Below are 25,560 nucleotides of genomic sequence, written 5' to 3'. Positions count from 1 at the left end.
CCGACCCGCCACGGACCCCCAGCCAGCTCAGGCGGATAGAGAGAGAGAGTGTGTGTGTGTGTGTGGGGGTGGGGGGGGGGGTATACATTGGGGGATCGCAAAGAGAGCTCTGGTTTGAGAAGGGGGTTTTGAGGACGGGGTGTGGCACAAGTGTGTCCAAAGTCAGACTTCTGGGCATCCGCGCCACTCTCGTTGTACATGGCACCTTTGTCATGCACGCTGGGAGCAGCTGGTGGTGTTGGCGGCAGGCGAAGTGTGTGTGTGTGGGGGGGGGGGGGGGGGGAGCAGACAGTGCCAATGGGCTTGGGAGAGGGGGGAGGATAGTGTCTGTCTGCAAGAGAGAGACACGCAGCTGTCCCTGCCAACACACGATGATGGCTCTCGCCTTAGCTTCTGTTCTGTGCTGACCTACGAGGACGTGTGTCTGCTTGTGAGTGTGTGTGTGTCTGTGCACGCTGTGTGCGTCGGATATGCAGTAGATGTTATACAGTCAGCACAGAAGAGCGTTACACTACTACACACACACACACACGGCCACACTATTCACGGCAGGGGAAATAGCTAATGGAGTATGCAGCTGGAAGGTCATCATCAGTAATTGGAATCCCAGGGAATAGATAGAAAGTGGGTGGGGATAGCTGAAGAGATCAGGGCCGGGTTTCCCAGATTCGTTAAGAAGCTCTCAAGTGCTAAGAACTTCTTAGGAGCGTTCTTAGAACGTTCTTAGAGCGCTCCTAGGAAGTTTTTAGCACTTAAGAGCTTCTTAAAGAATCTGGGAAACCCGGCCCAGGTATGTTAAGACCAATAAGTGTCAAAAAATGAACTAGGTTAATTAAACTGTTAGGTCTAGTCCTGAACTAAACATTATTTTCAGTAGCAGGAGCTTTTTACAGAAAACTGGACACTGAAGTTTCAGTCACTTAATGTATTTGGATGAGAAGTGATTTGAAGGCATTCTGTGCTTCGTCTTCAGTGATGGACTACAGAAGTCTGTAGGTGATGCACCACTGCTAGATCCTCCTCCTTTTTTGCAAAGCAACACTTGTCGCCTGGATTATAAATTGGCTTTAGTGAATGCCTTAGTTAAGAGACGTTGCTATAAATCTAGTCCCCTTCTACACTCGGGTGTATTCAAGTATAGCCTATATTAGTCCTGTAAAATTGAAATTATTTTCCGATTCCAATTTGAAAAAACTGTCCAATCTCAGTCCATTCATTACCCTATCGACAGCCCTCTGGGTGCCGGTGGCAACACAGCCACAGCCACAGCCCTGCCCGTCTCCCTGACACTTTGCGAATAAATATCAGCTTAAACAAACACAATGGCGTTCCCATTATTTGTGCCATGCAAACAGGTTCAGTCGGTTCACTCGCCGATAAATCTCACATAAACACGCCAGCCGTGGCCACCGGCTCCTATTGATCTTCCCATCGGCTCAGCGCTCAGTCCCGCCCCTGCCCGCCGCCGCTATACCAGGGGCATCACGCACAGTGTTGCCAGATTGGGCGGGTGCCCGCCCAATTGGGCTTCTTTTTACGTCGTTCGGCGGGGGAAAATAAGCTGTAGGCGGGTAAATATCATTTTGAGTTCAATGGTTCTCTATGTGAAAAACGTCATCGAGCGTTTTTTTGCTGAAGACGGCAGGGTGATTGGGCGGAAATCAGTCAACCCAATCTGGCAACACTGATCACGCACAGCACACAAAGTGGCAGGCCCACTGGTGCCTGCAGGACAGGGGACGAGGGCTGGTGGTCATGCGGTTCCTCGGGTCACAGCTTCGGACCAGGACTTTACCAAAGACTTAATAAACAGGGGCTTATTAATATATTACACGCCAGTGCGTACTGTAAAACGTGTAGTTCCAATGAACCTTTTTCCCAGACACGTGCGATCATCAAATACATGGGCGAGAGGTCAGCTTGATGCCCCCTTTCACCCCAGTCAGTATGGTGGAGTGTTTCACATGCCAGTGGGGAGGGAGAGAGAGAGAGAGAGAGAGAGTGGTGGCAGCGCCCAGCAAACAGCTTAACAATTCAATAGACATAGACAGACTGTCAATCACTTCCTGGGTGTCATTTACTTCAGTGGAAAACACAGAGACCATGATGAAGCGATAGCATGTCACTGGGAGACCAGAAAAAAAGTATTGATGTTTGCATTGCTCCTTTCATTTGATCACAGACTACACATGAGACTTGACAGACATCCTACACAAGATCAAATGAGATTAAATGGGTTTCTACCGACACAGACACACATATAAGTAGTGGAGCTATTACAGTAATTCATGTATGTCTGTGGGATGCAGTGTGGCCTGTGATCAAGGCAAAAAGTGATCTGTAGATCAACAACACTGTTGTACTGTAATTGTAAGATCTCATTCGAATAATATGGGGACAAGCTGCAATATTATTCTTTCAAATAATATCGCAATGACTTCCCCATTGACATCACATCACAATATAATAACTGTGCATAAAAGCAGTGTCAAATCTGGAGTTATGGTGACTGCCAAAGTATACTCACTGCATTGCCTCTTAAAACATTTGACCTGCCTCAGGGAACATTGTTCTCTTATATTAAATAATTATGCCTGCTAACTACATAGCTGTGCTAAGGACACCATGTGCTTATTTGAACTTTTTCGAGAACTTTTACAGTGAAATATTCATTAAAAGGTATGGGAGGTCTCTCTGTCCATAGTTGTTGTTTTTGTATTGATTTCAATAGTGTAAGAAATAACGGCAAATTATATTAAAAACATTTATATTTACTGCCTATGCTGGATGTTCCAGCTTTAGATTTAGATGACACTGGCCCAGGAACATCTGGGCACACACACACACACACACACACACACACACACACACAGTTAACTGAGTGAACTACAGTCTGCTGTGTGGGTCTTCACTAAACGCTGGTGTTTGGTGACAAACATCACTTAGACATACAAGGGGACATACCTGGCTCTCCCGAATGCTTTGTAGCACAACAACCTGTTTAATCACACAATCATGTAAAATAATAGTAATTAACCCTTGGAGGTGTTCTCGGAAGTTGTCGGTTTGTTAATGTTTATGTTTCTTGATTCTTTCATGACTAATGTCACAGAGCCAATCCACTCCTCATCTTCCGTTTGGCGATTACAGATCATGGTCTTCAGGTCTGTGAATTAATGTACAGGCCGGCAGGTTTGCGGACGGCTCCACCGCTACGTCGCCGTGCTGCTCTCCAGGTGGAGGGAGGGAGTGGACAGTCCACCTACGCCTAGACGCTCATGGTTAGCTAGACTTGTGCCATTACTTCTCTTGACCGCACTGGCGAGATTTCTCACTTAAATTAAGAGCAGCAAACAACTTATTACAGACGCAACCAGGTCAAACTCAGTATCTAATTATCATTCCTGCAAGAATCAACAGAGGGGACAGAATTAGGGAAGGGATGGATGGAAAAAAGAAAAGGAGAGGGACTGAAAGGTAGAGAGAGAGAGAGAGGGAAAGAGACAAATGATGAAAGAGAGAATAAAGTGCATGTGAGATTAAATGGAGGGCGTGAGATAGACATAGACCGGAAGAAAGAGATTAAAAACGAAAAGGAAGCATGAAAAGGGACACAGTGAATGAGTGAACTAGAAAGAGAGAGAGAGGCTTCTGTAGTTGAACACCGTTCCAACTCACCAACCCCTGTCTACAGATGACCTACTTCTGAGTAGTCAACAGGCGGCAGCTGCCTAGTGTGTAAGGAGACGGCTTTATCATTAACTTACACAAAATAATACACACACACACATACACACAACACCCTCATCATTCACATATTACAGGCAAAGCATACATAAGATCTCACTGTCATCAAGTCATAAAAGCTACTGTAAAAGAGAGAGACACACACATGCACTCATTGTAATCAGATGTGAGCAATTTCGAATGTTTGCTCATTGCTTCTCTGCTTCTCTGGAGTGGAGTGGAGTGGAGGCTGAATGCAAGTAAAGTTTATTCACTTCTGAAAAAGTTTGTCCACCTCTGAAAAAGTTTATTCGCCAACTGCAACTTTTAACATTAAAGAAAATCACACTGACTGTATTATCCACCTTCACAATATGCACACTCATCAAACCATTTAATACCACTGGTATTGTTATCAACATTGGAAAAATAACCACCATGAAGCATGTTCTTAATGCCTTTTTAAAAAAAAAAAAAACTGATACCACATGGTGCCTTACCATGCTAACAAAATTCATACAGTAGTTTACCCACCTCTTATTTTACCACTACACCCCTGCTCCACATTTTTTGTTTGTTTCCTGTGCATTTCAGGAAGTGGTGGTTAATTTGGAGAGCAAGGGTCATACTTTTTTTTAAAAATCGCCTTGCATACAGTACACCATGCAATTAGGCCATATACTGTCACACATTACTGAGCTTTGACTTTAGATTCAACTTCGACGCAGAGTAACATACAAACACACACAAAAGTGATCTCTATTTTACTTCATTACATCGACAGGATTTATTCCTCCATTGACGCCTTGATCAGATGGTGTCTTTAAATACATACTCTGTAATGAGCTTGTAAAGCCTGCGGTGCTTTACAAACGAATCAGTCATCCCCGGAGTAAACTAAAGGCTCGGGCCTAGTAGTGAGTGTGCCTCTGCTCGTTGCTCCTCTCCCCACACAATGCTGAAGGAGGGGCCTGTGGGGAAGTCTCTCCTTTATTGGAGTCCACTTCCCTTCCTGGTTCCGTCTAAACAGCACTATCAATGAATCCAGACTCAGTTCCAGATTTAGTTACTCCAGGAAAAGCAGGACAATCATGAAAACGAAAGGAAAAACAAAACACAGTGGGCGGATACCATGGACGGCAGATGGAGTGTAGGGTGCATGTGTGTGTGTGTGTGTGCGTGTGTGTGTGTGTACAGTATGTACAAGTATGTGGGGGTGGGGGGGTGTACACGACACACAGTCAGCTACTCTGCTCTTCATGGGCCTATGCTGTCCCTAAGGAGTTAGGAGTTGACGACAACTTGGTCTTGTTTTATTTCCCTGATAACATTTCCCCCCATATTTCTCCTGGGTGGACTGCAGGCGTGGGGGGGGGGGGGGGGGGTGCTTGGGGTAGCTCAGTCACTCAGGGAGGTGTCAGGTGGGGGTACACGGAGGCCTGGATACAGTCTGCACTGCCTAGGCCTGTAGTGGAGTGTGACCCCTGTGTAATCGTAGAGGGTAGCAACTTCTTTATAAATAGGAGGGAAGCACACACACTTGGGATGATTTCTCAGAAATGCCGGCAACCATTTAACTTGACGGGACATGAAGCGGGGATATACATAGCCCCAGGGCGAGAGACGAGCGGACACAAGACACCTCGGCCCTCTGTTATCTGTAAGTGTGTCTGGCCGCTCAGGTCGCCAGTTGCAGACGTGGGGAGTTGCAGAAAAGCAGCAACATTTTCTGTCATGTGTTTTTTTTTTTTTTTTTTTTTTTTTCCAATTAGGAAAATGTCACCCTTAAATGACTCTAATGTAACTAACTTCATGCTCATGCATCTATCCTATTTCTCAGTTTGTCTTCACTTTGTCTGTCTGTCTTGCTCTGCACAGCAGTCCACCTTCTTAGAATAGCTTTTTGCATGCTGTAAAGTTAAACCAACTTTAAACTTTACATTTATGTTATTATGGGGGTTTTTCATAGTGAGAAACTGCACATGTAAATCACAAAATGTCAGACATGAATGTCAGACATGAATCAGCAGATTCTACAAATCTGCAGATTCGTGTTTGCCAGATATGACCTTTGAGTCATCCAAGTTCAATAATTTCCTGACACCTGAGCACACATCTCAATGGTGAATAGCAAGACATACATGTAAATAATGATAAATGAAAGGCATCATTGCATTTAGCTTCACGGTGTCTGCCTCTTCAACATTTTAAAACTGCCCGTTTCAGACCTAATAATCGTGCAAGTTGCTCAACCTGCGCAACTTTTTAGCAGCAGGTTTTACATTTGGTCAAAAAGGAGGTACATAAACTTGTTTTGGGGGATTTTTGTCTAACATGGATCATTAGACATATCATTCCAGACAGTTCAAGTTTAGGTTTGGAACAATATGACTTAAAGAAGACTAGCCTGCCATGCTTAATCGGCTCGTTTTAAGGACGACATCAGGAAAGGAGAAGATCAACTCAGTTTTTACATATAATATATTTATAGTCTTCTCTTACAATTTGACAAATTAAGATACTTTAAAATAAGCTCAAAATTCAGCTCTGGCCCAAGCGTTATCAACCACTGATTAACTTAAATGGCATAAATCGGAGCCACATATACGGATGATGTGTCGAGAAGCAATACCTGTGTCCTCATTTTTGGCATGGGTGCCTTAGCAAGGTAATTACTGTCCGAATTGGGTTACTTATGACCCATTCAACTCGAGACTGAGAGGGTGAGTCATGCTTAGCCTATACTCAAATGGTGACGTCAGACAGGGATTTATTTTGTCTTGTCCGTTCCAAGTCGTTTTATTTGATGAAGTTGAGCTAAATAAAAGCAGTGCTGGTATTTACAACTAAAACGGGATGTTTCCTTTGTTTAAGAAAAAACTTTTCTCTGTAGGCTATAGGTATTGTCACTTGGAACAGTTGGGAGCGCACTCTGATATTCACATCGCAGGTAGGTTCCATAAATTTGCTTGTGTGAAAGGGTCGTCTTTGGATATGCCTTTGGTTGTGAGCGTAAAAAAACATTTGTAATATTTATTATTGTGTTTTATTTGACTAACATTTGTGATCTTGTGATGGCTATACAGATGTTTCCACACGCAGGTAAAATCTTATTGGAAAATACGCAGACAAATCACGTCATTCAGATGAGTGGCATATAATCTCTTAATCAAATCTAAGTATTTAAAAATGTTGCTTTCAATGTAAAAAAGGGTGATGTTGAATTAAGTAGTTTCATTGTTTTATAGAATAATTATTTTCGAGTCCATCCGTTTTAAATGATGTTTTGTAGCCTAATCTAAATGTTTAGAAACACTGACTGTCGGAGAACACGAACCTAAAAGAGTACCAAGAGGTAAAATGTTTATTATGTGTAACAACGCATGAAATAAGAGCTGCTGTGGCGTATTTATGGTCTGGCAAATTGTATTGCCTTTGTGTCCGAATGTGCTAATTGGTTCCGTCTCGGGTTTGGAGTTTTGTTCAGTGGTTTGGGCCGTTCTTTCTGAATTCGTTTACTGAAATGATAAATACATTTCTGGCAGGTCCACGATGTCTCTGCTCTACTGCTTTTGTTTGTGCTGCAACATGTGCATCTTCTATTGCTCTTTTGTAATGGAGGTAAAGCGCTCAATTAATGCCAATTTACAAGCATGCATGGGTGCCCACGAGTTTGCGAGATTTAATTTGTCTGAAAAGAAATAAAAACCAAAGCTTACAGAATCCAAGTCTCTCGAAAGCTGGAGACATAAACTGAGTACTCTTTTTACAATAATACACGATTCACAGTAACCTAGTTTACGACTTGTGTGCAAACTGAGTAATCTATGTTAAGTATGATTTCACAGACACAGGCTATTATCTTTTAATAGAAAAACACGTGCTCACACCTTCACAATAAGTGATTCTGGGGGAAAATCAGCAGAAGTGAAACAATCTATCACGAGTGATATATCATATAAGGTGCCTGTTACAGATTTCAGAAATGGTCGCCGTAGGTTAGGCTATCTGTGCCGGACAAATTATGAGGTTTTACATTTTTTAATCGCTTGAAACATAACTGCGCAGCAGCTGTTGAAAAGTTCACCTCTGTGATAAACCGAAATGCAATCGGCCGTCAATCAGAGTTGCCAAAATGGTAATTTGCTGTTAGATGGCACATTACCTGTTGCAGCAGGCCGTAAATTCGGTGCATCAATCATCACTCATTTTTTTAACAGATGTTAACATACAAAATCTGCACATGCAGTATCAAATGAGACACAATTCTTTGGCTCAGCTATGCTTGACTCTGCACGCACAAATTCCACTGACTATGGACATAAATTGAGATGAGCACCACTGAACGCAAGACAAGTGACAGTAGGCCTTATCAGCAAAGCCTTCCTTGTGCGCAGTGTAGCCTACAAAGTTAGGGTATCACAGTTAAACGTTAATTCATTTAGCTTGTTGTGTTAATTTGGAGGCCTAAGAATGTAACCACTGACAGACACTGAGTGACAGACTTTATGGCGTAATGGTCCCATGGGCACATCAAAACGGTTAGCAACAGACAAAGATGTACCTTTGGAGGTGTAAAACACAACATATCAAATGCGTAAACATATAAAAGCCTATTTCGTTTTTATTATCTTAACAGAGGGCTTGCAGTCATTAAAGACGCATTCTCACTGAATCTAGGCCTCTGCGTCAAGGTGTCCACGTCTCATCTTGAAAGAAGTTCGGAACCTGTGTAATAATAAAAAAAAGTAGACTTTCACTGTTCTTCAGTCAGGGTAGTCCTACTTTGCTTAAATTGTGTCTAAAACCCTGGAGCATGGGGTGTTTGTAGAGATAATCGCAATTACCTGAGGTACAGTTGGCTCCTTTTCTGGTTGAAATGGGAGTGCAAGAATGGCACACAAACAATACGCAAACTTCGTGATGCAATTCTGTGGTAAGCGGGGCAGCGGGTGCAACAATTAAACAGACAAAGCTACCTATCCGAGTCTCTAGGCTACTGTTGAGTCTCAGTAACAAGGACATTGCCAGACTCACTGATAATAACTAATGTCAAACAATGTACAAAGCGTTCGCTCTCCTCTCCTTCTCTTTTCTCCCATTCCCACTCTTCCGTCATGACAGTTTTCCGACTTGCAGTGTGCGCTGAGCAGACTGCAGTCTATAGGAGCTCCGCGTCGCGCCTGGGCAGCGCAGTGTGGAGCAGAGAAGACTTGGCACTTGGAACTCCTCTCACCAATCCATATGGCCCGTCAACACAGACCCATTCCCGTACCAGCGTGCGTATCTCTCTCCAAGCGCCTGGGTAGCCTATCATTCTGCTGTTGTTTGGTGGATAGGTTAGTTGTACAAGGACACGTGATCTAATCTGTTCCGTCGATTTGGTTAGGGTGGAGGGTCTAGTTTTGTGTACATAAGGTCGTGTGCTTGCTTTTTTTCGCCAAGTGCCACCGCTCCGCCTTCTCTCCTCGCAACGTTGACGCAATGTATAAATACTGGAACAAAAGGACAACTTCCTTGAAGCTTGCCGTAATTGCAATAAAAACAGACACGGTCCGGCATTGACAGACTGATGGGAGTCCTGCTACCTCACGGAATACAATTACTCTAGAGCGTTTTGTTGACATGTTCGCAGGGATGAACGGCGCTTTCCAGGTTTCGGAGACTCAAGTAAGTGTCATTAACCACTCGTAGTTGGCTATTTTGCAATCTCCATCTATAGCCTACTCATCATCCATCGTCCTATATCCAGTTCTCCAATTTTTGGCGTGAACAACATTTGGGTTTTTTTTTCGAGGCCGTTTTACTGAGAATTAAAGTTGGTGTGCACTGCTTTTCGCGGGCAAAAACAAACCGAGCTACGTTAGTCCACATTATTGAGCTTATCATACAGTAGCTTATTTCCTCGCACCATGGGGAAGCAAGTGATCAAACCACGGTTCACGGGCTGCTGAGTGTAAACTACAAAGAATGGCGCTATAGTCTAGGACACTGAATGTAGCCTAATTTATGTTGAGTTGCGCGTGATTAGGCTATGTTGTTTGAATGAAATAGGCATCAATCAGTTTATTTCACTTTATCATCCGAATTTTGAAATAAATATTGCATTGTTCTAGATTGATAACGCGCATTGCACTTGACTAGGCTACGAGGAATATCTCGCTGTGGTTCTTATTTAAAATTAGCCGTTTCTCAAGGAATGCTTTGTGAAGCCCAAACACGAAGTGCCGGTTTGATGTGATTCCTTACGGCTGCAATGAGCTGTGTGATTTGTTGTCCAGGCGCAGCTCTAAATGATACAGCCTAATTCTGTTGCGATATCATAGAATCCACGCTCACATGTTGCTCATTTAGAACATTTACTATGATTGCGTAGACTACATTTATAATATTGAAAGGGCAAATGTTCTGTGTGCGGCTGGTGCGGTGTCGATTCCTCTACTTTGTGAACAAAGAGCCACGGAGAATTTGGTTAGGTGGAGGGCGACAGTGCAAAGCAAGCAGGCAGACTGTTTACAATAATAACAGGATAGTTATGACGTCGAGTAATAGACAGCAGTCTCAGCCAGAGGAAAAAACTTCAGAAGCATCAACAACATTCTAAATTTGGACAGGGGTTACATCATCGGAGTAAAGCTTAGGGGCGGGACTTCCGTTTATGTTGGAAACAGCGGGTCTGTGAAACCATGGTGGCAAGTGCCGCTATTCTATTGTAGCTTTTACTTCACACGGTCATGTCCTAAAGTTGAACTGAAACTGACTGTCAAATAGCGATTTAACATTAGTAGGCTATGCAAATATTTGGCTATATGTTTCATTGCCTATTTTCTTTGAAATGGTAACGAAGATAGCTTATGTTTGTCATTGTCAGCAAACAATGACATCAGTTGAACGGGCTGGGTTTGAAATACAGTAGCCTAGGTAGGATACTGTAGGCTATTACAATATTAGGCCTATAAGGTCATCTCATGTATGGTGGAGGCTGACAATTTCCTCCAACCGAGGCTACAAAGCTGCACCATGAATGTAGCAGTAAAGGAATGAGTCAACCAATAAGTTTAAGAGGTCAGTGACGCAAGTCAAAATATGTCACTAGACAAAAATCCCCTTAACCTTCCTGTCCTCAAAATCATAGCCTACCATGTTGCTTTAGCATCCGACTAAACTGAAGCATTAGGTAGGCAGCCTGCATGTACAGTTGACTATCAAAATTTAGTGTCATGAGAGCTTAGCTATAGCTCCTTGGACAGAATCATATCAGAAATGACCAATTAAAGTCTGAAATGTGTCTTGTCATTTTTATTTTAGGCCTACTTTTTTGACAGGGTGTGTGTGTGTGTGTGTGTGTGTGGGGGGGTTAATAGGTGAGTAAACCAGCACGAGAGGACAGGAGCTTTTGAGACCAGCTCACTTAGGGGGTCGAAAGGTCACTGTTGTGTTTTCAGGGTGACCTCACGGCTACTGTTGGCTTTTTGATAGATGTTGTTGCCTAAGTGTGCAGGCTTTGGCCACCATAAAGGGAGAGGCTACACCCCCCCTTTACTCTCCGCACCCGGACCGAGGCGCGGGGGCCAGGGGCCGCAGCTGCTACAGATGTCTGGGGGCATGGGGGGAGGAGCCCCTGCCACTCCTGAATGGGAGAACAAAACCCTCTCCGCACCCCCCTCCTGTGCCCCCATCCCCAGCCCGTTGCCGCTACCCCACTTTCACACCACAACAAAACAGTCTTTGACAAGTGATGGGGTGCAAGCAAGTTGCCCCGGAGAATTCTTGCTCTGCACTAAGCTGCTTTTACTGCAACTTATCCAGTGGGGCCATGTTCATGTGTGGATGTTGAGGTGTGATTTTAATGAAGTAACTGGGTAAATGTATATTTTGTTGTTGTTTTTTATATAATATGTAGATTATTCATGTTCATTTTATTATATCATATAGACCAAAGGAACATTTTGATGGAAAATACACTTACAATTCAAAGAAGCGACAGTGTCTTGTCTTTACTGGTGACATTTGATAAGAAGCTGGCTTTTATCATGTCTCCTTGAAAATGTTTTTTGTTAGGGTGCTAAAATGGCAATTAGTAATTAAACAAACAAGAGTTACTGAAAAAATACAGGTGAGAAAGTGTACTTTGTTTAGTAGTATAACAGTTAAAACTTATCTCTGGCATGATAGTCCCATGCAAATAAGCCTGACAATGAAAGCTACATTTGTGCAGCTAGGTTAACCCACAGTGTTGTCATCTGGTCTGCACTGCTATCATGGTGTGTTGAACAAAGTAGTTGATCCCCTGTTAGTGATTTCTTTCTCTTTACACTAACTGTTACGGCTGTTGTCAGGTTTTTTAGTTAATGAAACTTAAGAGCATAATTTATTGCCAATTCATCTAAATATCTCTTACCTCAGAGAGAGAAAAAATGTAATGCAAGTAACACATTGAACAAGATCATAATTATAACAATACATAACTTGCTCTCAGTGAAATTATTTAAACAGACATACTCCTGAAACAACAAGCCACAGTGGCCTATGGCTGAATGCATGGGAAGGGAAACATTGCAGACTCGAAATGCAAATAAAGGTATACTGAGAAACACATCTGATCATATATGTCTGTGTACATCACAGCACACACAAGTGGTTGTTCTCTCCTACTTTCTTAACATTCTTAACATTGTCTTTTTACATTATCTGTACTTACACCACTTGTATTTTTTTTTACTTACCTGCCCCAACCCCAAACTTTGATTAGTGGCAAGTGCGTTCTGAAGTTGCCCTCTAAAATAAGAGCCATTTTCTTATTATATTTTTGTGCAGACTGAAGTTGAACTGTCTGACTCAACACTTCCTGTAGCAAGCCAGCCAGTGTTCGTGAACAGAGTGTTCCCCATGTCTTCAGCTGTAAGTGTGTGTTGATACTCCCTCTCCAAGAGAATGTCTCTAGCAGTCTCTCTCCACTCTGCTGAAAGAGATGCATTATATTGAAAATATACTCTAGCTTATTTTGTGTAAGTCTTTCCTGAATGTATTCAGAATATGTATTTATTCTAGGGGAGTGTGTCAGCACCAACAAGGCCTATCCTGCAATATTACTTTGAACAGCAATGTCCTCATGCTGCGAGGTTACTTTGATTTCACAGCAATAATTGAGCAGACAACTTTCACAGGTCTTTATTGTGGCTAGAGCCACAGATATGTTTTTTTTACAATAAACAAATGCTACGCCAAACTGAAGGACACTAACAGTAAAAAAGACAGGAAAGGTTTTCCTGTTTTGCAATATCCTTATTTTTGTTATTCATATGCTTCGTTATGTGGCTGCCTTTGTAGAGGAGGGGCTCAGGCAATGTCATCTGTGGAGAACTGGATTAGCCCACAGGGGGGTAAAATGAAAATTTACCTTTTTATACAGAGGCCAGGCCTACACCTAATAGGTGGTGGTCACATGAAGCTCAAGGTTTATCTTAATCATATCGAGCTATCTGCATGCAAGGAACAGAGTTGTAAAATAGAAATGTGAATTCTGGCCCACAAAGTGTGTCACACGGCACCTCTGTAAATTAAAATCAGGTCAGCTTCCTCTGTGTAGAATGTCCATTCGGTGCTGATTCTGACAGCTACTGTCTGAATGAATGCCTTTGCCCAAGAGTAGGCTACTAGAGATCTGCTCCTGGCTGGTGCATGGGGTAAGTGTAGTTGTATCATTTTTATTCTGTACAAAACTGAGCATAAAATCAAACGCAACACTTTCATTATAGCCTAGTTGAGCTATAACCTATCCTACTTGTTATTTTTTAAGGACTGCAAGTACAGAATGACACGTTTAAATCGAAGGAGTAATGGGCTGCTCTATTCAAATGTATCCGCAAGTTTGTAGTTCACTGTTCTGAGTATGTTCTTCTCTGTTAGGAAAAAAATCCCTCCTGTTTTTCATTTGCTTTAAATCATAATAATTTTGCCACCGTTTCTTGTCCACTAGAAACGTCCGTGTATGTTGCTAGCTGTGTTCTCCAATCCCCATCGCTTTTCGTGTTCCCGGCATGCTCACGCTGGGAGGGGGCGTCTCTAACCCGTTTGAATGAGGAGAGTCACTTTCGGCGCCATTTTCGAGAGTCAACAGCGATATTATGAACAGCAGCTGCGAACCGACAAACAGAGCTCAGGGAGGTTAGATATCATTAATTTAATAACTAAAATATATTGTATCATTTGAAATAGTTACGTTTATTGCAAAGTTATCAAAATGTATTGTCGAACGAGCGATTGACGCGAACTTGAAGTGGACGAAAAGAAGCGGAGGAGGAAGGTTCCTGTATTTCAACCTCTGCGAATATTTTTTAAAAAATATCTAAAAAATCTACGTAGATCTTATAAAATTGTGAAAAAATAACAAAAAATTAGTGCACACCATCACGATTGAGCGGATGTGCGGGTCATCTTCGATGGTCTTCGTCGGGTATCTTTATACAGCGTTTTTGAGCGGGAGTAACGTTACAGCTGGAGCTCCACTCGGCTGCTTCTTGTACAAGTCTGACAGCGGTGCAGCATAGACGGGTTTACAGCTTGTCTTTCTGCGTCTTTAGACTTTCTAGCTGAGTTGTCTGTTTGAAATTATTGCGGCGTTGTGGTATCACGTATGTTTGCTGTGTAAGTCGAGTATTTAGCGTTCGTTCGACAATTTGGCGTGTTCTGAGATTTGCGCCATTTTAGCTCCGTTTAGTTGCGTCTTCAGGAATGGGCTAGTTGTCGTTAGCCAGCTGCTGTTAGCATTATGTAAAGTTCCCAAGCTAACCAGCTAGCCATCTGTACTCGCTGTATTTAGTTTTAGAAATAACGGCCATTACTTTAGTGACAGTTCGTTTTTAAATGGCTGAAACCTGTATCTTCTGAAGAAAAGAAAATCACAAAATAAGCTGTGCGTCATTTTCAGAAAAGGTATGGGGCATTTTATTTCCTCATGTTGTTTGTCATTGTTCTTGCAAGTTATGTGAACGTTAAGTTGGCTGTGTACTGCTGAATGTGCAATATTTCATTTGTCTGACTGCTACTTCTGGTTATTTGCACAGCCCTCGCATTTACCGTGGCGCAACGTCCATTCCATGCACTTTTTTTTCTTTAAGTAGAGCTAGTTTTTCTGTTTTCCATTAGGGTAAATTTGGAAATTCTGTTCATGAAAGTATGCAAAACGCCTGATGTGTAACGTTATGGCATTTTCTTCGAACAAAATGGCTAACAGATGGGAAACTTGGGGGCAACGTGCATTTACAGTAACTCACTCGTACTGTTCAACCATAGCTTTTCATGAGTCATGCATATGAAAATGACCATCGTCTTATCAGCATCAATGCGTACAGATGATACTATGAATAGTCTTGTTCTAGACAAGTGAGGATTTTTTATAGCTAGCCTGATATGTTAACTTAGTTGGCCTAATTTCGGGGCACACTCGTAATTTAACCTCCCTCTCACACCCACGCTCATTGAGGCCTGTCTTCTGTCGAGTCATTCGCCATATCTAGATCAAAAAGTATTGCTTCAAGAAGCAACTTTTCACATATATGTTGGTTTAGATTTTAATAATGTGACCTCTTATTTCTCTTATGAACATACAAGATAGGCCCAAAAGTTCCAGCTAGCACAGCACTCAAATAGGCTATTGAGTAATAGTAACTTTAGAACACTCAGCGACTCTGCCAAAATATGTGCTGAACATGGACGTTGTTAGGATTTGATAGATATGAGTGGGGCTTCCAATATGTGTTTGGTCTGTGAAGATTTAGTTTAGACGTGCTCGGGTAGCCTGTGCTGTGAGGTGGGCCCCGGGTCGGATGGCCTGTGTGCGCTGGATGCTCCGGAGGGCGTGCCGTACCTGGTGCTTCGCGTTGGAGAGACGAGAAGAGTGTTGTCCGGGCAGGGCTGAACTCGTGCTTCACATTAGCGAGGCTTTCTTCCAGCTGACTGTATCGTGAAAGGGCCCGCTTACTCGTTAGCTACTGCATCGTGTGGGCTTCTGTGGCGTCTGCCTTTTTCCTCGGCTTGAGAATATTGATGTGACGTGAGTTAAGAGAAACCACACTCGGTTCAGTTTTTACTGGAGTGCGACAGAGGTACTAATATGTAATCTTACTGTGAGAATCTGTGCCAGCTGTCCTATCGCAATTAGCGAGGTTTTTTTACTTTTCAATACTGAAGTTACGAACCAAGTTGTGTTCAGTAGATGCCTTGTTTAATGTATGTGTCTAGCTGTTACATCGAATAACAAACAAGCAAAAAAAAGGTGGCATATTTTGTGACCATATTCTCTATTCAATTGTCTTTATGCCCAAGTCTTAGTTCTCATGTGCATCGTCAGATAAATTGGTAGAGTGGAGGTGAGGAAAAGCCAGTTGATCTGAAAATGGAGATTTGTGCACTTATATGCTCAAGATGCATAAATTGAGCCTAAAGTCTTCAAAAATCCTCATGGGAATCTTTAAGGCACTTTAGTTTAAGATTCCTACATGCACTGTATGCACAATTTGTATGTAGGACAGCTTTAGATGTGTACAATAAGAAGTTGAACAGGTATAGTTTGGTAGCATACATGAGAGATGATGAAAGAAGAGTGGAAGTTATATTCCTGATAATTCATGATTTATTCAGGAGTGTATATTAGTGCACTTTACTTTTTTTTAATCAACAATAGAAGTGATGACTGAACCCCTTGAAGGGGCCAGTAAAAATACAGACAGAGACGACACACACAGAGGTTACATGGAAATGTCTGTCCTGTGGCTTTGGTTCCTCTATATCATTTGTATGTTATGTTTTGTATGTTATGTTATATTTTTTATATAACATTACAGTAGTGTTTGGGCAATCATGTTAATACACATGCTTGGATGCAATTACACTACCCATGGTCACAACATCCTCGGGCATACATTGAAATTGTTCCAGGTGTTCTAATTGATAAGTGGAGAAATGTTAAAACTTGGACAAACCACACCCTACCCTTCTCCTCAAACCCCAGCAGAAATATTGAAATGGAGGAAAAAAGGTGTGAGGGTGTAAGGTCTAAAATGGCCAGGACAAAAGGGTGAAATGCACAAGTGTAAACAAGTTCTGTTGTTAAAATGATAAACAAGGTCAACAACAACAACAAAATAGTAAATGCCTAGCTCTTCTGAAAATTAGGCTTCTGTTTGTAGAACTTTCACAGCAATTTAATTTTCAAAAATATTATACATATATAAATGATATATTCTATAGATTCTATCTATTCTATACTCTTTATCTTAGTCTGTTTTAATTGATACAAATTCTTCTGTTTTTTTTTATCCCACTTGTGTTCATTTTCTTGTTGCGAAGTTTCCGGTTGTTGTAATGGAAGGTGGTGTTAAGGGACATTTTGGTTGCATAAGTCTAGAAAATAGACAGGAAGCATTCAGTCTGAGTTTCTACTATACACAGATTTTTTCTCTTAATATACAGATAAAATGTCTTTACACAACTATGTTGAGTAAAAAGAAAAAGTGAATGACCAGAATCTTAAAATTTAGGAATGTTCATGGAAAGAAGTTGCAGGTATCATTTGTATGTTTGTGTGTCGTGCATTTGTACTGGGGATGTTCTAGATCCCACTTTGTTTGAAGTGTAATTCTAAACGTCTAAACGTTGCCTTAAAATGCACACACTCCGACCTGTTGTCAGAATCCTTTGTGGTGGCTAGGCCACCGATTCACCCCTGGTTGGAGTTGAGCTTATTTAAGAAATGTAAATAAATGCATGTACAGCTTTGTGCAAGTTGCTGAACAAAACAAACAAAAAAAGGGAAAGAATTGGCCAATAGATCTGTGAATACTGCTGCTGAGGTCATGTTGTGGGGTTGTGTTGGGTCTTTGCCTCATTCTCTGTCTTTCCCCTTGTGCTGTAGTGCTAACACTAGAGGTGAGGGGGCCGTTCAGAAGTGGGTGGATGCTGCTGAGGGAAATCCAGAAGTGAAAGTTTCTCTGCGATTTCCGGAGCAGAACGTCAACTTGGGATTGCCTTGTAGGTGCAAGAGTTTGACCATTCACACACACACACACACACACACACACACACACTCATTCACTCTAGGACATACACAAATGCACTCATCAAACAAAATTACACATGCACACATATTCTCATGCAGTTGCACACACACACACACACACACACTTCACCCCAGTGTCACTGCACACTCATACAGAGTACATAAACGTCTTCTTCACAAAAATACTCTCAGCACTATGCCTGATGCAGGGGAGTGAATAGCAGCACCTACTAGGCTTCCTGGTGACTCACGTAAGAGTATTTAGAGTCATCATGACCTTTTACTATTTTTCTCTCATGCGTAATGTAAAAAATAGCAATTTGCAGAATTAGGCCTTGCATAGTTATTTTTGGTACTTCTGTTTCCACCACCTTCTAAATTGTGATTGTAAGGGTGTGCCGGTTGCTTGTTTAGTTGATGAAATGAAGTAGCTGATTTTTTCCCCCTTTATTTTGTTTTAATGGATTTTGTTTGTGTTACAAGTGTTTTAAGATAGCAAAAAAAAAAATGTGTACACTCACAGTGGTGTTGACATTTGTTGTCGGTGTTAATGTAAATGTATCAAAACTATGGCCTACCATTTCAGTGGTATATGGAAAAACTTGCACACGGTGGTTTTTTTTTTTTTTTTTTGCCGAAGTGTATTAAAGTATGGAACATCTTTGCAGCAATTGAAAGCTACAGATAGGTAAAAATGATATCTGTACTATTTAATTGCTCTATTTGTCAGATTTTATTTTTGAATTTCAATTTGTGTGTACTGTCCAGTGTAGCACTTCAGATTCAGTTAAGATTATATTTTGAGTGTGTGGTGTGTGTGTGTGTGTGGCGTTTTTTTGTTTTCTTTACTTTATCAGTATCTAATGACACCCACAGGGTTGGAGGATAAGTACACATACAATCACATGCATAAACCCACACAGTATGCAGTTAGTGACTGAGGCATCACGTGTGTGTTAATTCACTGCTGCCTGATGAGGTACTCACAGCCGCTATCTAAGGGCTTAAGTATAGTCTGAAAAGTCAGCATTCGTGCAACATGTGTATACGCACATTTGCGTCTCCAACTATACTGTTTTGCTGCTACGGCCATGGCACTCAAGCTCAATCTTGATGCTTGAAATTATATCGCTACACACTCTGAATGTGTGTAGGTTTTATTTATTTTGTTTGTTTGTTTGTTTAGATCTCTGCACCGTTCTAATTGTTTGCTCTCGTCAAAATTGTGATATCTACCCATTTTAAAATGTGCTGCTCGTAATCTAATCTATAGAATAAAGTATGACGCATGAAATAACTGAAAATGCTATCAGTGGGTGATAAAACATTTATTCCCAGCAAGCAAGCAAACATACGAAATAAAACGTGGATTTATACTTTAGGTTGCCTTGGATTGATATGACCCAACTTAATATACGTGCTGCTGTTGAACTGCAGCTCTGTCTGGACTACACTTTTGGCGGTCATGGCGATATAGATTAATGAGTGACCATTATCCTCAAATGTATACATTGACTTTTTTTTTGCAATGCTTGATTCACTGCATATACATGATTATATTTATAGTCCCTCCTGCCTATCGGTACACATCTAAGGCCTGGTTTCCTGCCATTGGGTGTCGTTTGGTGCAGTCAATGTCTGGGTCAAAGACACTTACAGTAAGCTCCCCGGCAAAGGGTGCTGGCTTTAACTGGGAACCCCACCGTATGGAGGTCTAGACCCCCTCTCCCTCCTAGGCTACAGGCAAATAATACTTTTTTTTTGTTTTCCATAAAATGTTAAGGTTTGAAAACTTGCAAGCTGTCAGGGTGTGACTATCTTTCTGTTGTTCACATGATGGTTGACCTTGGATGTAAACTTGTCAGCTGCTTTTCAAAGCTCAGGTGAGGGTTTTCATTAGTAATACTAAATCAGGACAGCAAAGAGGGAGTTTCCAAATTATTGCCTCTAGAATAGTTTTTAAACTTTTAGTCTCTAATAGGCGACCCGTTGTCTGGCTGCTTCAGACAGATATGTGAACATACACACTCATAGACGGAACCTGCATCAACAATATGTGTGTTGGGTTTCATGTAAGAGGAGTGTAACTTTGACATTCTTGGGTAGGAGGTTTTGTTTACTGTCCTCTTGAGAAGCATTCAGTTCGCAGTTCCTGTTGGCAGGCAGTTTTGTGGGACAGCAATGTTAGTGCCACAGTTTTGTGAAATGTTCTGAACATTTGTGTTCATAGCTGGACATTTCTGTCTGATGGTTGAGTGGCTACTTCTGGCCGTGAAGAAGAAGAAAAAAAATAATTAATGAGCAAGAGGGTATTTTCTTTTCCACGCGGGGATTGTGCACCCATGTTCCAATTCATGATATTCAGTGGACACTGAACTTAACTCATGAGAGTAGGAAACCTGACATTTGGTAGATCGAGCTGCTGTTAAAATGGCAAACAAACATCAGCATTTGGGTTTTAAAACGTTTCCCTTACAATTCCCCCTCTTCACTTTTCCACTTTGGTGTAGTTGTGAGTTAATTGGTTGAAGTTTGAATTTGAGCAAGCTATGGAATAGTTTGTACCTAATTAGTTCCTAATAGTACCTAATAGAATTGCTACCCAGATCGTTAGAGTGCCATTGTATGTATCTTACTGATTTTGGTGATTGATAACCTAATCATTACTTTTTAATTATTTTGGTTATATTGGTTTTTTTTTTTATAGTCGCTGGAGGGCAGGGCATGTCATCCCTTGTTGAAAGTTTTGTGTTCCCTCACCTCTAGTAAATTGACAACTGACCCCCTCCCTGCCACCCCCCCTTAAGCAGACCAGGGGTCATATGTTGGCTTTGTGACCTTTCACCTCTTGCTTTTTATACTGAGGTTTCCCGCATACTGGGGTCACCTAATAGCCAGCTGCCTCCCTCCCCGAGCACTAGACCTTTACTTCTGTCTCTCTTGCTGTCAAACAGACTCACTCACTCTCACACTCAGTCAGTCACTCTCTCTCTCTCTCTCCCTCACTCACTCACACACACACACACACACACACACACACACACACACACACACACACTACAGCAGCATATTAGAGGGAGAGGAGAAGTGTCCTTTGAGCTTTTGTAATCTAAATGGTGCCTCAAATAAATATACATATTTTTTATAATTATTAGGAGAGTCCAGAAAATATTTAAGCTATCGTTGTTTCTTTAATCATGGAGTTATAATCCACAGCTTGTCTCAACTGATCCAACTCTCTCTCTCTTCTCACATTATTATCTTTACCGATTGCTGAGAAACTACAGAATTTGACCACAAACGCTCAGACGCCTTTCAAGCCACCCAGCATTTCTCTGCTAATTTAGCTTCTTTCTGTTTCTTTACCAGTCATCCTGCCACAGGAGAGAGGAACTGAGCTTGGCTTTCAAGCAGCAAGTGATCTAGGTAAGATCAGGAATTTGGCAGTTGCATATTAGCCCACGTGTTTTGCTTAGTTTAATTTCTGTATGTGTGTAATGGTGGGGATTACTCAGTATAGTAGTGTTATTACTACAGTATTACTGTAGTTCAAACAGAATAATTAAATCAATATTTAATTCTAAAGCGATGGAGTGACATTTTGTACGGCGTACTGATACTAATGGTTCGACAGTAATTGGTATACAATGCAGTGATATCATATAGTCTTAAGTCCCTTACATTTCTGACTAATTACTGTATCTTTGGGGGAAAACAAAAACCTAAGGTGGGTGGATACAAGTCAAATTATTAAGCTCCAAATGAATAATACACACAGATTATTTTCGGTGTCTTACCACATGAAAAAGAAAAATGTTTAAAGTAACATAGAATTTAGGAGTATAAACATTTCTCTCTTCACTGCATATTGCACTTCGGAACACTTAAAATGAACACACACTTGTCACATGTAAGCATATAACAGAGCAGCAAATTGGTCATCGAAAGACACCTCTCCCATGTTTTGCTCACCTCACTGTGTGATTTGTGTGATTTTAAGATATTTGGTTTTGCGCCTGCAGTAAATGTCTTGACAGATGAGACGACTGGAAATCCACTGTCACCTTTTAAGGTCTCTGCAATGAATGTTAAGCATTAATATGCATCGTTTTTGTAATGATGATAACACAACTATAATTGTCAGCCAGTGTCTTGTTTAGTTTTTGGATGGGCAAATACTTAAAAAAAAAAAAAAAAAAAAAAATTCTCAACATTACTTTTGGCTGTACATTTATTTACTACCAAGTCACTCTGCCTGCCTGCCTTTCAACCTGAGACTCATCTGCAGCTGTTTATACAGAGTTGTGGAACCTGTTTGTGTTTGACCTGCCTGAAGCTAATTTCAGACAGCACAACTCCATGAAAGTTTTCGTTATTTGTCGTAGTGAATGTAATGCTAGAGAAATTCCCAGTAGTTTGTAGAGGCACCGACCTCCTGCACCTTTGATTTGTCACAGTTAGACCTCGTGCTTGAAGAAGCTGCAACGAGTGCAAGAAAATAATACCTTCTTTTTTCGCTCAACTGAACTGAACCCTTTGACACCAAGCTCTGCTAATTAATTAATGGTATGTGGAAGATACTAACTTGCTGCTTAATAAAGCAATATGAGTTGATAGAGATCTGATGGGTGGAAGCAGGGAATAGTCATTCTTCTACCTCTGTCATTTTCTGGTAGTTTGAATAAACTAATAGAAGAATAGTGAGAAGATGTGATCTACGTTATTGTCTGTTAATGCCTGTGCTGCAAATTTGTGCTCATTGAATGTTGATCTTTCAAAAGTAGGAGCGACTATAACTGACCATTCTGAACCTGTGGTGACAAACTTCGCACCAACAGACTTTGCATGTAGCACGTGTGACTTGGCTAGTCTTGTCTTTCAGTTCGGAGTGGGGCGATGCTGTTTCTCAGAAGCTTCATAGAAGCCGAGATCCAGTGTCTAGACTGTCTAGAACACCGAGTCAGTTTGCTGGTGTGAGGCGCTCTGCTTCTGGTCATGTTGACCCGCAGTGTGTGAACAGCCAGTCCCGGGCCGGAGCTGTGCCAGACTCCGGCCACACAGATGCATGTTAAGTGCGCTGTGTGTGGTTGGCAGAAGTGTAAAAACCCATCTGTGCTCTTGACAGGTGACTAGTTGTGGGTGTGTGTAATCTCACCCATCTCCTAACACGCCAGCGGTTTGAGTCACACAGGAGCACCCATGACTCAGTCATCATCAGGTTGGACAGAGAGGTTAGGGGGGTGGACAGGGCCAGAGTTTTGGCTCCGACCAGAGCGGTAGATAAAACAGTGGCGACACTCCCATAGACCTCGATAGGAAAAAAATGGCAGTGCTATTTCCTCGTTATGGGACTTTTGGAACTATTTACAGCCAATCTCTTGGTCAGTGGTCAATGAGTTAATTAATTACACCTTCCAGCATCCAGAAGTACATCCCACCCTCCTGCGATTCAGCCATTCAGCAGAGTTTTTTTTTTTGTGGAACTTTTGATCGTGTGGCGGCAACATCAGAGTGGCTCTCTTTCTGTGACTCTGGCTCCGACTGCTTCCTTCAGTCGCTGTTCTCCTCTCAACTTTATATTTGTCCAACTGTCCTCCTTTGCCTGCTGCTCCCTGGTGGTTTCGATTGCCCCCCCAGATCAGCTGTGTCATTGTCTTCTGTCATATCGTGTCGTGCTCTCTAAAATATTTGCATGAAGCTACTTGTGCACGGCCTACACAGGCTGTGGCTGTCAGTGACGAAAAGCCCTGGAAGCCGGGAGGTGTATGCCAAGTGGCCTAACTGAAGTACCTATTTAAAGGATCAGGCATGCAAGCCATGCTCAGCTGTTGTAATGCTCCAACATCCTATGAATTAGGAAAATGAAAAAAAAAAAAAACCTAGAAAGAAGCTCCACTCTCGGATAAAAGCTTAGGCTTTGCACATGTCAACAGAATCAGAGCATCCATTATTTGAAGATATGTAGATGTTTCATGAAGTGACAGTGCGGACAGTACAGATAAATGAATGCAATATTAAATGTATGCTAACACTGTTTGAATCCCTTCAATTTTATTTTTAAAGTATTAACTTTTCCTTGATTCTTCCAGGATGTTGAATCTATTTGTGCTGATATCTGTTATTGTTCTTTCCCCCCCCCAGGAGAATGGAGATGGAGTGGTCGTGTGTGATTGTGTGTATGCGTATGCGTGAGGCACCCGTCAGTGCTGCGGTCTCGTTTGTTTGTCTGTTAGTTTGTTTGTGTATGTGTGTGAGTATGTGTCAGTAAGTGAGGTGTGCATCCGTCAGTGCTGCCATCTCAGAATGAAGTGTGTGTGTGTGTGTGTGTGAGTGAGTGTGTGGCCTGCGGTGCTGTAGCAGCACAGAATGGTTTGTGGGTTTTACGGGGGTGCAGGCCGTACTGTGCTGCGGCAGTAACGTCTGGAATAAGGTGTGTGTGTGTCTGTATGTGAGATGGTGTGCTTGGGTGTGTGAGTTGTGTGCTCTTGATTGTGTGTGTGTGTGTGTACGTGCATATGGACCTCTGGAAGATGAACTTCTCTGTTTCAAGGCATGTTTGTTTAAGGCTGACTTCAGTTCAGAGCATGCAAAGCAGGTGAGTGTCTGACCCGGAAGTGTGATTATAAAGAGTGAGTGTCTGTGTATGCGTGAGGGTGTCCTTTCGTTCTCTTGAAAAATGATTAAACAGACCTATGTGTGTCCTTGTGTTGGTGTGTTGCTATCTAGAGAGAGAGAGAGAGTGTGTGTGTGTCTGCGTGCGCGCTGGTTCTGGTGGTCCTGCTTTAGCAGCACGTAAATATTGGAGTTAATCGTGTACTGAATTCTCCAGTATTGATCGTGCTGCTGTAGTAAGGCTGGCTTCTCTCTTCAGACTTGCTCCTAACTAAAGACTCGGTGCCCGCAGCACTGTGAAAACCACCACCTACAAGGCTTCTGAGGTCCCCCATAGTTCACACAACAGTATACTACATTCACTACATATGCATTTGTCCAGATATTTAGCGCTGTTCAGGAATTTACATGAATGAAAATGAATGTCTTGGAAATTGTTTGGATGTTAATGTAATGCAAGTTTGTTGCCAAGGTTTTGTATTGTACCAATTACAAATAAAACTTGAACTTATTTTATGGAAGTGTTTCACATTTTCCCTGATTCTTGTTCATTATTAATACTAAAGAGTAACATATTTAGGCTACATATTAAGTTAAAACTGCGTTCTTTGAATATGTATAAAGTGGACTAGTCTTGTAGGACTTGCCCATCTAGTGCTTGGCTCATCTTGAATTTGCACTCTCCCTAAGAACAATGCTTCAACGCCATCTTCTGGGAAGTTTCAAATCGCCTTCAGTCCAAATGTAATTCTACCCTGACGAGACGAGTTCGGTCAGTTTTATATTTCACTCCATTCCCTACAGCAAATTGTTTTGGTGTATCGACTAGTTTACTTGGATTCGCAAAAAAATGGACGGACTTGTTCTTGATATTTTGGGGGTTACAGATGAAAATCCACTGCGGGTAATCGAAATTTACCCCGCAGTAGTTGTTTTCTTTTTGTGTAACTTGCAACAGTTCTGTTAACTATTAATCAAAATATGTTAGTTTGATCATTTTAGAGGTAGGCCTATTTCGGCAAATTGTTGGTCTTGTAGCCTATTAACTGGTCTCACGTGTTCTTTGGGTCCAGCCTTACATAGGCCCTAACAGCATTTGTGAAAGACATGGACATTGAATTCAATTAGGCGTATTTCTCCTATTGCTCATTTTTCTCTTTTAA

At 41.7% G+C, this 25,560-nt stretch overlaps 2 long non-coding RNA genes across 3 annotated transcripts; one reads left to right on the top strand and one right to left on the bottom strand.

Moving 5' to 3' along the window:
* Nucleotides 1-7,383: 7,383 nt before the first annotated feature.
* LOC134071393 (uncharacterized) lies at nucleotides 7,384-9,118 on the bottom strand. The gene is made up of 2 exons (XR_009937061.1): nucleotides 8,574-9,118; nucleotides 7,384-8,454 (listed from the first exon to the last, which is right to left on the bottom strand). It is a non-coding gene; the product is annotated as an uncharacterized LOC134071393 (long non-coding RNA).
* On the top strand, nucleotides 9,011-24,913 carry LOC134071394 (uncharacterized). 2 transcript variants are annotated; one of them, XR_009937062.1, is made up of 3 exons: nucleotides 14,002-14,661; nucleotides 17,642-17,757; nucleotides 21,155-24,913. It is a non-coding gene; the product is annotated as an uncharacterized LOC134071394 (long non-coding RNA). The 2 variants fall into 2 exon arrangements; XR_009937063.1 differs by lacking the exons at nucleotides 14,002-14,661; nucleotides 17,642-17,757 and adding an exon at nucleotides 9,011-9,396.
* The last annotated feature ends 647 nt before the right edge of the window (nucleotides 24,914-25,560 follow it).

This window comes from Sardina pilchardus, chromosome 23 (genome assembly GCF_963854185.1).
Source record: "Sardina pilchardus chromosome 23, fSarPil1.1, whole genome shotgun sequence".
In the NCBI taxonomy this organism is placed as follows: Eukaryota; Metazoa; Chordata; class Actinopteri; order Clupeiformes; family Clupeidae; genus Sardina; species Sardina pilchardus.
This window is presented reverse-complemented; position numbering and strand designations above follow the sequence as displayed.